Source organism: Pinus tabuliformis, chromosome J (genome assembly GCF_031772625.1).
Source record: "Pinus tabuliformis cultivar Carrire ecotype Pingquan chromosome J, CPIR1, whole genome shotgun sequence".
In the NCBI taxonomy this organism is placed as follows: Eukaryota; Viridiplantae; Streptophyta; class Pinopsida; order Pinales; family Pinaceae; genus Pinus; species Pinus tabuliformis.
Genome location: NC_142295.1, coordinates 1,138,978,333 through 1,138,990,583, shown reverse-complemented (window position 1 = coordinate 1,138,990,583; position 12,251 = coordinate 1,138,978,333). Strand labels below are relative to the sequence as shown.

The following is a 12,251-nucleotide window of genomic DNA, read 5'->3' as shown; positions in this document are numbered from 1 at the left end:
ATACCTCGCCACTCTGAGGGAAGACCAATGCACTCATTTGTGTACCAATCCTTGAAGTCATGCATCCATGCTTTGAAACTTCGGTCAAGAGTACATCGAACCTACGATGAAGATTAGTATCCTCTAGACCCTGATGTGATGATGATCTCCCCCGACGTGTAGCCCAAAACACTGCGGCTCAGCCTACATATCTTGTCGGCTTTACCAGTGCTATGTCTCCATACAGCATATTTTACACTGAAAACCATATACATGTGATAGAAATAAGAAATCCTCCATAAAACTAAAAACTTAATACTTATTGTCTAGTCCTCATGCTCACTCGGACGGAAGTGGCAAGCCGTTATCCCCTTGATAGTTCATCCCACTATAAGGGTAATTGTCAATGTAAAGGGGTATCTGATCCCAATGTGTGAAAATCTCAGGTTGGAATGCCCATCCAACTCCCCCTCCTCCTCTCCGCAGTATCTACCCCAACAGCGCATCGTAGGCTCCTTTGGGCCCGCATATGAAATTTGTACATGAGGACAGATAGTGGGTATCTTCTCAAAGGAGAATGAACACAATACTATGCCAAAAGCATAGTCACGGTTCACCTGCCTCCTGCAAAGACTTAACTATCATTTCACTAATGATAGCATCATCTAGGCCCACCCATAGTAGGTCCCGGCCAAAACACTCTCAACTAACATCATCTGCCCACCAGTGTTGTGGTTGAATGCCTCATTGGCTAGGACCCGTAGCACAGCTGCGGCAATAGCCTCTGTCTCTAGCCTCTCTAGATCAACAAGAAGGATAGTCGTGCCCTTGACACGAACACCCCGTCGATAATGGCGCTCCAAAAACTCAGTAATGTTCCTCCCACAAGGTAACATAAGATGAATATCCCCCACCACTCCAAGGGGAGGCAGTTCGAGCATGAAGTAAATATCTTGTAATGTCAGCTCAATCTTATGCCCCTGCACAAAAAATACCTTCTCTTCTAGATCCCAATAACTCACAATTCTCGATAGGAAGGGTTCATCTGTGCTCATTAGTGGGTTATCTACCAACTTGAGAACCCCATAATGAGCCAATGCCCCTAGAACCCCGCAATCCCCCTCGATCTCAGATCGAAGATTATCCAAGTCTCATTCATGCTAGTTGATTTTCAGCTCTGCCATGCTTGCAAAACATCACATGTCTTGTTAGTTTAGAGAAGAAAAGAATGGTCTACATTGATCAGCCTACAGCCTCCACCCGACCAGTAGACGAACCCTCTCTCTAGCCCCAAATCATAGTTTTGAGCCCATAAAGTGTGAGCTCGCAAGTTTCTAGCTATTTCCAGCAAGCCAGATGGCACTTTTAGGCCAAAAAAGTGTGATGTGGCTGTGAGAAAGAGTAGGGGTCTCCCATGGAGCTGCCATGTGCCAAAAATTAGGAAATAAACCACTGAAATTGAAGAGATGAGTAAGGCCACCTACCTGAAATTCGCAGTTCGTGATTCTGACGATTGGTTTATCCACTACGATCTCCACAATATTTAGGGTCTTTTCCTCCTCTCCAAATTCACCATAGCTGACTTAGCAAATGAATCCAAATGGGAGGGAAAATGTCCTTTGATAGAAAAATTCCTAATTTTTCTGTTTCCCATTGCGACCAGACTGTAGATCAGTTTGACGAACCATGAACACTATTGGAAATATCTCATCGATATTTATAATGGGTCTTCCTCATTTTTTTTATGATTTAACACTTCACCAGGAAGCCATTTTTCAAAGGTCACTTTTTTGCCTCTCAAATTTGAATTTCGTCATAAAACGACACTTGTATTTTGAGGTCCACCTCATCTTAATACTTTTCATACCATATGTCAACTTTCGTCATGAGTAGCAATAATTTACACATGTTTTGACGGTCCCCACCAGGCCTAGTCTGTGTGGTAGTGTCATCAAGTCACCCTTGTTCAGAGCATCCACAATGGGTCACCTTTGCATTCTTGGAGTCTATTTCATGTCCCATTATATCATGTCACAATATTCTATCCATCGTTGTACCTCATTCATCCTGTGTTGCTCATACTGGCCTCCAGTCATACTATCGTCCATCCCCTTCAGAGGTGAGTCAGTTGCTGTCAGGTCAACCATACACCTTATGCTCTAACAAGGGAGGTCATTTATTTGTAATTGAGTCCCACATTCCCATTATCCCTAGTGTCAGTCCATCGGTCACATTACTATTTTCCCTCATGCTTTAGTTGAAGATTCTCATTACCTCACCTATCGCAAGCCTTATTTTATCGGCATCAGCTCATTTATTTTAGAAGAACAACTCAGAGGGTAGTGTATCCTCATTCCAGATCCCATTCTTGTTTGGTGCATTGGATTGAGTAGAGGGACTCATTATTTCCTTTTGGCTTGGTTGTTTCAAGTTCATGATTCATACACTTGATGGTCTAGTGATGCAGCAAGTTGTACCAGTGATTCCCTGTTGTGTGTGAGATGTTTCAGACCTCGTGAGGGGGTGACCCTTTAGGTAGCCCCCCACATGCCCAGATGCATTCTTATTATGCTTCAACCTCAAATGAAATTCCATAGAGTTGATGGGTCTAGTTCCTACCGATCATAGTGTTCATAACATGCACATCTCCTCCAAACAATCCATTCAGTTTTGTAGAGCCCTCCTTATTCAAGAGGGCTTCTCCAGTTGTTCTACCCTCCCTCCCACCCATTTTTTAAGGGAAGAGCCTTTGTATATAATGTACTCAGGTATTATTGTATTTACTCTTGGCTCATGTTTTTCCAAGTGCATTATGTATATGGGACACATTATATTATTTTTTGGCTCTGTTATGATAGCATGTCATTTACCATTCAACATATACATCATTGCTAAGTTTCACATTTCTCGGCGAACCATTATTTTTTTACTAAGTAATCTCGACAGGTAAGGGTATGCCTCCCTTTCCTCGTTGAGGTCTGGTACCACAACATAAAAGGACACTTGAAGTAGCCTCACCCCCTCTATCCTTATCCTCTTTCAATTCAACTTCATTGGTCTCTCTCTCTCTCTCACTGACTCCCCTGTGTTGTCTACTGATTATGCCTTTACAATGTACTTCGATCATATGTTTCTCTCCTAACACTCGTACATTGGCAGGAAATCTATTATCACCAAAAAATTTATCATCTAGCCTAATTTACTAGATGGATCAAAGTACACCATGTAAAGGCAATTTTACCATAGTAAAAATGTTTTCACTGTGAGAAATTATTTAATAAACCACCTTTATTAAGTAATTTATAATTAAACCCATGAAGAATAATTAAATAAATCACTATTTACTTGATTTTCTTATATGAATAATTAATTAAACCACTGTTCAATTATTATTCCTTCTCATATTTGACCCAATCTTAAAAATAAACAGATAAATCATTAATTATGTTATTTTTCTCTAAGAATAATTAATCACTAATTAATTATTATTCTTTGTTAAATTCGACTAAATCCCTTAAGAATAATTAAATAAATCCTTATCCATTTATTATTCCTTAACTGATTCCTTGAGATGATAAATAAATCATTTATTTATTTATTATTTCTAAATAAAAATTTAAATACTTTTTCGCTCCCATAGATGGGGAGCAGTAATATTTATTTGTTCCCTTCACACGTGTTATAATAAAACTATTCTTTGTATATCTGGTTTCCATTGGAAATTGGAGTTATTACTCTTTCTTTTTGTTGTTTAACTATGATTGTGGCATAGATTCAAAAATTGGTAGGTTTTGTTTCTATCAGTGGTTGTAGATCTACAATGTTTAGCAGCGATTTATATTATTAATATTATTTGTCATCCATAATATTATGTGTGTTCTTTTCATACATCTTTGAGAAGAAAGAACTACAACAAAGGTCTCTGAGGAGATGTGGCTCTAGAGACAACCATGTGCAAAAAAATTATTTTCTCCATTACTGTGTTTACTGTCCACATACTCCCAACTATGCATCATCCTAAGACTTGTCCTTGCGCCTCTTCTTTTATCTTCGACGGAAGGAATCCCACGATGATGTGGCTATGTTCTCCTCCATGTACTAAATTTCATCAATCATCTCTCTATCTACCTGTTACATCACCTACTCCACAATTCAATGCAATTGTAACCTGAAACTCACAAGACACTACAAAACTCACAAGAAACTCACATGAACTGGGTCAATACTTAATTGCAAATTGATTGCCAACATTACAATATAGCTGATCACCCCAACTGCTCTTAGATTGAGGCTATGCCATCTACTATAATTGGACCATTAACAACCCCGTGCCCCTCAATTAATTCAATTTTAAGATTAACTAAAGGACTACTAAGGCACAATTCACATAAATCAAAGGAAACCCATATTTATAGCATTGTTAATGACCTAACACGACCAAGGAAACCTCCCATAAGTAATAGAGAGCTATGTTCACTTCTTCAAGGGGGAAACCACTTAAAGAAAATTTGCAAATAAAATAACAATTCCTAAGAAAACATTACATTTAACTTCCACACAATTAATAACTATGAACAAAGAATAGTAAATAATTTTGATATTTTCATCATTAACAAATAAGGTTTGTAATTATGGTAAATTAGCACAACCATATAAGTTAAATGGTTGGATAGAAATAAAAAAGGTTAAAAAATTCACATTGTCAAGATTAAAAAAATCATAAAAATAAACTTAAATAAAATTTTAATTTAAATAGCCCATGGGGCTTTGGATTCACGGTGAATGGGTGCGTTGTTAAGGCACTCCTTGCGATAAGTCACCGGTTCAAATCCCCTCGTGAGTACTTAGGTTAGTCTTAACTACAAAAAAAATAAAAAAACTAGTTTAAATAATAATAATAATAATAATAATTGTTGTTGTTATTGTTATAAAAAAAGAGTTAATACATAAGTAAAAATCTGTACATTTTAAAAAATATGGAACAAGACCCTTAATCGTGGAGATTTTGTCTCTAATATAGTCTTGTTTGTTTAGGTGGCAAAAAATGATCCCATATATATATGATTGGTAGCCATTTGATTCCATGGAAATAACTGATCTAATTATTCTTATTTATAATAACATTGAAATATTTACATGATTATGTTTGCCAATAAATAACTATATTATTATATTATGTTTACCTTGAAGTATTGCATTTTGAATTTTAATTTACATTTCATAGCTTTTATTTATAAATAAACTTTAATGATAATAACCTCTTAAATACCTAAGAATATTATTGGATTGCTAAACAATTAATTTTCAATTTCTAAAATTCTACGATGATTGTAATTAACATCGTTACAAAAATCTATTATCTTAAAACAATACAACAATCTAAAAAAATGCCCCACCTTTTCCTCAATAGGTAGCAATTTTGTCAGCAATGTAACAAAATTGATATTAAAAACGTACGTTTAGGAGGGCATCTCAGCGCAATAATTATATTAAAACAATAATATTTAAATTAAAACAGTTAGGGATAAACTCTTACATAGATAGTTTGAAACACATTTAAGTTTACATGGTTGACATTGATATTTTGAAATGTTTAAATTTAAGTCAACAAGCTATACATTAAAACGTGCCACGTCACCGTTTAAAACATGATGCATGAGGAGAATAAAACGCGTAATCTTTCTACTTTATATCGTTTACGTTCTAGGTCACTATCTATAACATGATATGTGGCAAGTGTAAGCTGAGAAAATGCCGGCGAGCCAAAGTTTTGCAAGTTTTACAGGGTGTTCAACTCACCCTGAAGGTCTCCATTTACGATTCCCACGTCATGGAAATGAGCGTATTAGAAAGTCCAGAGTCTCGGAAGGTGAGGTTGCTATCGTATTCTAATGTTTTGGATGATGCATTAGGAATTGCATGTGCGAGTCTAAATTGCCGCCCATTACTGGCTTCTTTGACTTGAGAAGAACAGAAGGACCAAAGTAACTGTATGAGATCAGTTTGCAGAAACCTCCTTTGCACCCTCTTGCCCTCAGGGAAACGGACACCTAACCTACAGTTGTTGACACCGTGTGGCTCCTCTGGGAGAGCTGGGTACTCTCGTCTAACTGCAGCTTTTTGTTGATTATCTTCCTTGATTTCCAAAGAAGCAAAGTCAGCTGAAACGTCTTTCGCTCCTTCTTGTACTATTTGCTCCTATGCAATATTATCATTAACATTTGATGTCACCCTCCTTCTCCTTCGATGGCTGAATTCCTTGGGGCCCTTATCGATATAAGGCATCGAATCCTATAACGGTTCCTGTGGATCGATGGTGCCTGTCCAAGCTTTAATTTCTTGTCCAGTGATAGAATCAATAACAAGTGTTGAGGGAATCTCACTCAAATTATAATAGGTGCACACCTTTCGCCAAAAAATGAATTTGCCAAAAATGAAAAATGCACTAATTGTCTCCCTCACACTTTCGTTGGCCCAAATGTCTATATTAAGCATATAAGAGCTGAAGTCTTTTGGGCGGGATTGTATATTTGCGATGAGCCATTTTCCTTGGCCTGCAGCTTCCACCTTCACCTGCTCAAAACTGCCTTTGAAAATCAATTCGAATGGTGGGCGATACAGCCCTTTCAATCTATTAGGTTGTGCCGATTCTTGACCTCTTCTTCGTATAAAATCATCATCGTATAATGCTTCCGTCTTAACTGGTAGTGGTGGGCGTACATAGCCTGTATGGTCACTGTACTCATGGTTATGCCTTTCCACTACTGGAGCATTACTTAAATTAGAACTAGTAGAAGCCTATGGCAATTCATGATTATCAGATTGAGCATAGAATAACTGTATCGCTTCGTCTATATTCCAGTTGGTTGCTTCCAGAAACTGCCACGCCTTTTCTGTCGATTCCCCAACTATTTAAACGAATGAAACAAGCTGTTCCTGCTACTTTGCCAAGGTTTCCATTGATTTCTGATTTTTTTTCTTACCAGAAATATAAGTTCAAATAGATTCCCCTCATAAATCTATTTGTGTAAAAAATACACCAAAACCCTGAGGCGCACAAAGCAAATGCTATTGCTAGAGTATATGTCGAAAGTAACTCATGGGAGAGAGAAACAGACCCCACTCTTAATATGTAGTATACTAGTTTGGGTGCACATTAATCAAACGACGTGACCCTATTCTATTCTATTTCTATTTGTCATCTATCACCACGTCTATCCATCAGATATCAATTTAATATTATTAAAAAGGAAATTAGACCTCACAACCAAACGTCGGCTTAACAAATTCAGTGTTAACAAGGGATGGACCAGTCCTCGAACATGATAATCGAATTTTCAGTGTAACTGCCCGTTTCCACGAAATCACCTTCATGACTCTACAAGCCTCTCAACATTCGTAGTGGCTCCTGCCCCATATGTAAAACATATTTACCACTCAATCAATTCCAAAAATATAATAAAATATAGGGAGCACTTATTCTTTCTTAATCACTCATTGTCGAACATAAAAAAAATTCAAATTTGTTTCCTTATAAGATATGAGATCTCATGAATTTGATGCTATTGTTTAATAAATCCACTTCTTTCAACATAATCATTTACAGTTTCTCATATTTAAACCCAAGGCGTATATCCTCTTATCTATGGAAACTCACACAAATATAAATTATGGCGATGATCAATCACAAACCCAAGGTGTATATCCTTGTACCCATGGAAACTCACACAGATGTAAATTATGGCGATGATCAATCACAAACCCAAGGCCCTTCAACATATCTTCAGAGGCAACTTTATAGTCTGCCTTCAAACATCAATCTCTTCTTGATTACAATAGTGTGGGACCCTTAGTGTAGATGATTTATTTTTGCCATATAAACGGACTCATTTTATACAATTGGATAATGGTAATACTGTGCGAGATGAAGAAAAAGGTAATTGGTTTATTGTGGGATTGTATCTTTTCGTCATCCTTTTTTCCCATATTTATATCCTCTTTTCATCCATATTTAATGCCATGGCATTGAACATGATTATGTCACTTTTATTTATAATGGGGTTATTGGGGTTATGAATTACTAACTTTGGCTTCTCATTCTTTTGTTTAGTTTGGGGGGAGAAATTATTGTTTTGTTTAGTCTATGGGATGGTAAAAATAAATCTTAGAGTAGTTCAGCAAGACTCTTTCACTCATTTTCTAGTAGTTTCAGTCCTTTTATTTTGTAGCATACATATTGTTAGACATATAGGGAAGAAATGATTTTAGAATTGACCCCTTCAAAAGCTTCATCGACCATGTTACAGTGATTTTCATTATTTTGTCTGCTTTCTTACTTCATTATTACATGATGAATAGAAATACCTATTTCTCAACATACTTCATCATACATTAGGGCTCTCTTTCAGATTTAGATTTTTTTTATCAACATTTCTGAAAATATCAAATTGTTGAGGTGAAACTTGAGATAAAAATCAACTTAAAACATTTTGATTTGTTACAAATTTAAGGGATAATGATAAGAAACTATTGTAATCTTGGCATTTCATTTTGTCTCAGCTTGTTTCTACTTTTTATATGTATTTTGGCCCTCATCTCTTACCAACCAACTCGTATCCATCATTCAGCAAGCAAGATTCAATTATTTCTCAAAATTTGTATAAGTCCTCACTATTTAAAAATTTTATTTTGGTATCTAATAGGCATTCTCTTTATTGAATATTGTGTCCTCCACGTTTTATTTCCATAAATTTATTGCGACCAATCCTATTATCAATCAACCATTCATTATTGTGGCTTCCATCTATATACAAGATTTTTATTTTTATTTCCTCCCTAGTGCTAGTAACTCAAACCAAGCTGCAAAATAATTAGATGAAAAGTTGTATGGACCATGTGTCAACCTTCTTTAGAATGTGCTTCCTTCAATTTTCCTCTACTTCTAATCAAACCTTTCAAAGTTGTGTTCCTAACCTATTTTCAAGTTGTCATTTTATGGAAATTTTAACTATAGCTCTACAAATGCACCTCTGGATAATCCCTTTTATTGTAACTGCTACAACTGATCGAGATAGCTTTAAAAATAGAGGTGGCCTTGAAAAAGCTCAGAAATCAAAGTCATCAAATGGAAGTGAAACCATGACTAGATTGTAATACTCATCACCCTAATTCCAATGGTGTGAACAACACTCAAACCTGATTTCATATGATTTATATAGCCAGTAGAAAATGTGACCAAACTAGGCCAAGTGGCAGTCACTAACACAACAAAAATTTGGCGAAGGGATGACACATGAAAAATGACGGTTGGAAAGGGCGAAATTTTCACGTCTTTAAGTTTCCTGATAACTCTTAAAAACCGCCACCAATTTTTTGTCCAATTATATCATAAAAATATTAGAAAGAAATATGGGTTGGTGGCCCACCATCCCCTAATGACATTCATATATATTTTTAAACATAATACAGTGGGCGGGAGACCCACCGAAGTACCCTCTCCACCCATCAATACAACAGTGACACATTTATGGAGGATTCGGAGGGGGTCGAACCTGCCTGACCCAGGGGGGCCGACCCACCAACGTGCAGCTCCAAATTCAAAATATATTATAACCACCAAAACTATATTAAAATGTCGTTAAAACAATGAACCGAATATGTGTGCGAGAGGTTTTATACTCGGACCACCCCGAACTTACGTGCCACCATTTTCCAAATATCCAACGGCGCATTTGTTGGAAGGTCCTCCCACGTTTTGTATATCAACTTCAACATTTAGGCATCCGAGGGGGAGGCGTGGCGAGATTGAAGAGTAGTGAATCGTTTTTGTAGGTGGAACCAGGAGTGCCCAAGCGGGCATGGAATCCAAGAAATATTTTGAAGGAATATTGGGAAAATATTCTTGCAGGGAATGTTGAGGGAATCTAAAGATTCCTTAGAGCTTTAAAGGTCACTTGGTCAAATATGGTCAAGTTTGTAGTCATTTGACACAATTTTGTGCCATGAGCTTTGCATTTTTCCTCCATGAAAAAATATGTAGGTATTAGGATCATTTATGTAAATTTTATTGTAATTCATTTTTTATGCCATTTAATGAAAGGGGCCTCCCCACTTTGAGTAGGTCCCAGAGATGTAGCCCACATTAAGTGAACTCCATAATCAAATCATTTTTGTGCCTTTGATCTCATGCTTTCTTTATTATTTATGATTCTTTTTCATACGTTTAGGTTACTTGGTTGAATTCTCTTTTATATGCAATTTTGTATGCATCCTTGAAGTTAAAAGACCTGGATCAAGTTTAGTATCAAAGCAGGACTTCTTCGTACGAGTTGCATGAGTGAATGCTATCCAAGAACAAGCACCAATGAGGAGAAGGAAAACTCAAATCTTTTGAGCATGAAGTAGGGTGTGCACCATGGAACATGGAAGTTAAAGTTGACAAGTTGTTTCCAGAATATGAGAATAAAATCAAGCTTGAGAAGAAATAAATAGGTGACCATGCATCGGTAAATCATGAAGGTGGAAGAGGAGAGCCTCTTAAGTTTAAGTATGTTCTATGCTAGAGCAATTTATTTAAATTTTCACAGTTAGCAATTACATCAACATTACAATAAACTGCAGATAGAACATAAATATAAAATCGCAGAAGACAAACCAAGACAAGAGGACACAAGATATGGCGCGAGCCAGGAACAAACCCCAAAATGTGTGGGGAAACCCTTTGATCAAATCTTCTTTTATCTTCAAAGTTCAGCAGAGAGAGAGAGAGAGAGAGAGAGTGCATTTACAACAGAAGTCAACACTTTGACTTATCTAGATTTGAGCATAGATTATTTCCTATAATGATGAGATCAGTTGAAGACATTCTGCTTCAACTGATTCTCGTAGTGCTGCCTCTTGTTCATTTGCTGCACATTATCATGTGACACCTTCATGCTGCATTATGCATCATCATGTTGCCCATAATCTTTATGCTTCATGCATCATTATGATGCCCATGACTATATTATTTCTTTATTATGCTGAACATTAGAACTTCTTCTCCTTATAGACTGTAACACTGCTTCATATGCTGAGACATATAGATCTAATTCATACTGCTCACTGTGAAGTAATACCACAATGATCATCACCAAGACTCTGCTACAGGAGTATCCTAAGTTTGTCATCTATCTGAGATAGATATGTCGAGATGCTCAGGGTGCTCTCTCCATACGAGAATACCTTCAATCTACAGGTATGCTGAGAGGGTAACCAACCTTGGTTCTACTTCTCCTTAACCCATCCGAGGAGGCAGCTTGAACTCTTAGACACATCTCATCTCAATGCGGATCCGATTGTGTGATTGCGGCTTCCATGTGTTGACTGCGGCTATCATGCGTTGACTGCGGCTATACCTCAGGAATGAACAACATGTGACTGCAGCTCCATGCATTGACAGTGGCTACACCTGAGGATAGCGTATAAGTGCCTGACTGCATTGATGCGGATATATGTCTCCACGAGCAGTGTATCTCTGCATGAACTATGTACATTTCTAGATCCACAAAGCCTGTTATCATGACTGCGTTGAATGTGAACAATATATAACATGAACATCGTATCATCATATCTGGATCTGCGTATATATATATATCCGGTTCCATATTCATATCACCATTCTTCATGACTGCGTATAACGTGAACAATATATAACATGAACAGCGTATCGTCATATCTGGATCTGTGTATATATATAATGCTCAGCGTATCCACCTGCATAAATATATTACCGCATAAATATATTACGTGGCCCCGATCGCCCCCGATCATGATGAAGCCTACGATGATGCCTACGGTGCCGAATACCAAAAGCGCCATGGCCAGGGAAATTTCTTTAATGGGAGGACTGTTGTGTACAGCGTAAGAGCCCGCTGAATCGTCCTCGATGATGGAAAATGCGTGATCTACATACGCCATGAATTCTGAATCAAACCCTCGCAGCTTTAAACTCAAATCCTTGTAGCTCCAAAAGTTTATATTATAGCAGTATGACTATGTGACATTCATTCCTGTATGTATATTATAACTGCATGGTAATTGCGTTCCCATATGTGAGGTATTATATGACTGCGAGGTATGCCTTCTTTTACTACAGCTAGGGTAAGGTTAGATCAACCTTTAGAGAAACGTATTCTCCTTTAGATCTCTCTATCCACAAAACCCAAACACGTGGAGAGAGATCACAAGAGATGAGTGCAAATGAAATTAAATCCTCATCTATTTATATTAAA

The 12,251-nt window shown here is 37.1% G+C and overlaps 1 pseudogene; it reads right to left on the bottom strand.

The window, feature by feature from the left end:
* Window positions 1-6,177: 6,177 nt before the first annotated feature.
* Window positions 6,178-11,937, bottom strand: LOC149231109 (plant UBX domain-containing protein 7-like; annotated as a pseudogene).
* Window positions 11,938-12,251: the final 314 nt, after the last annotated feature.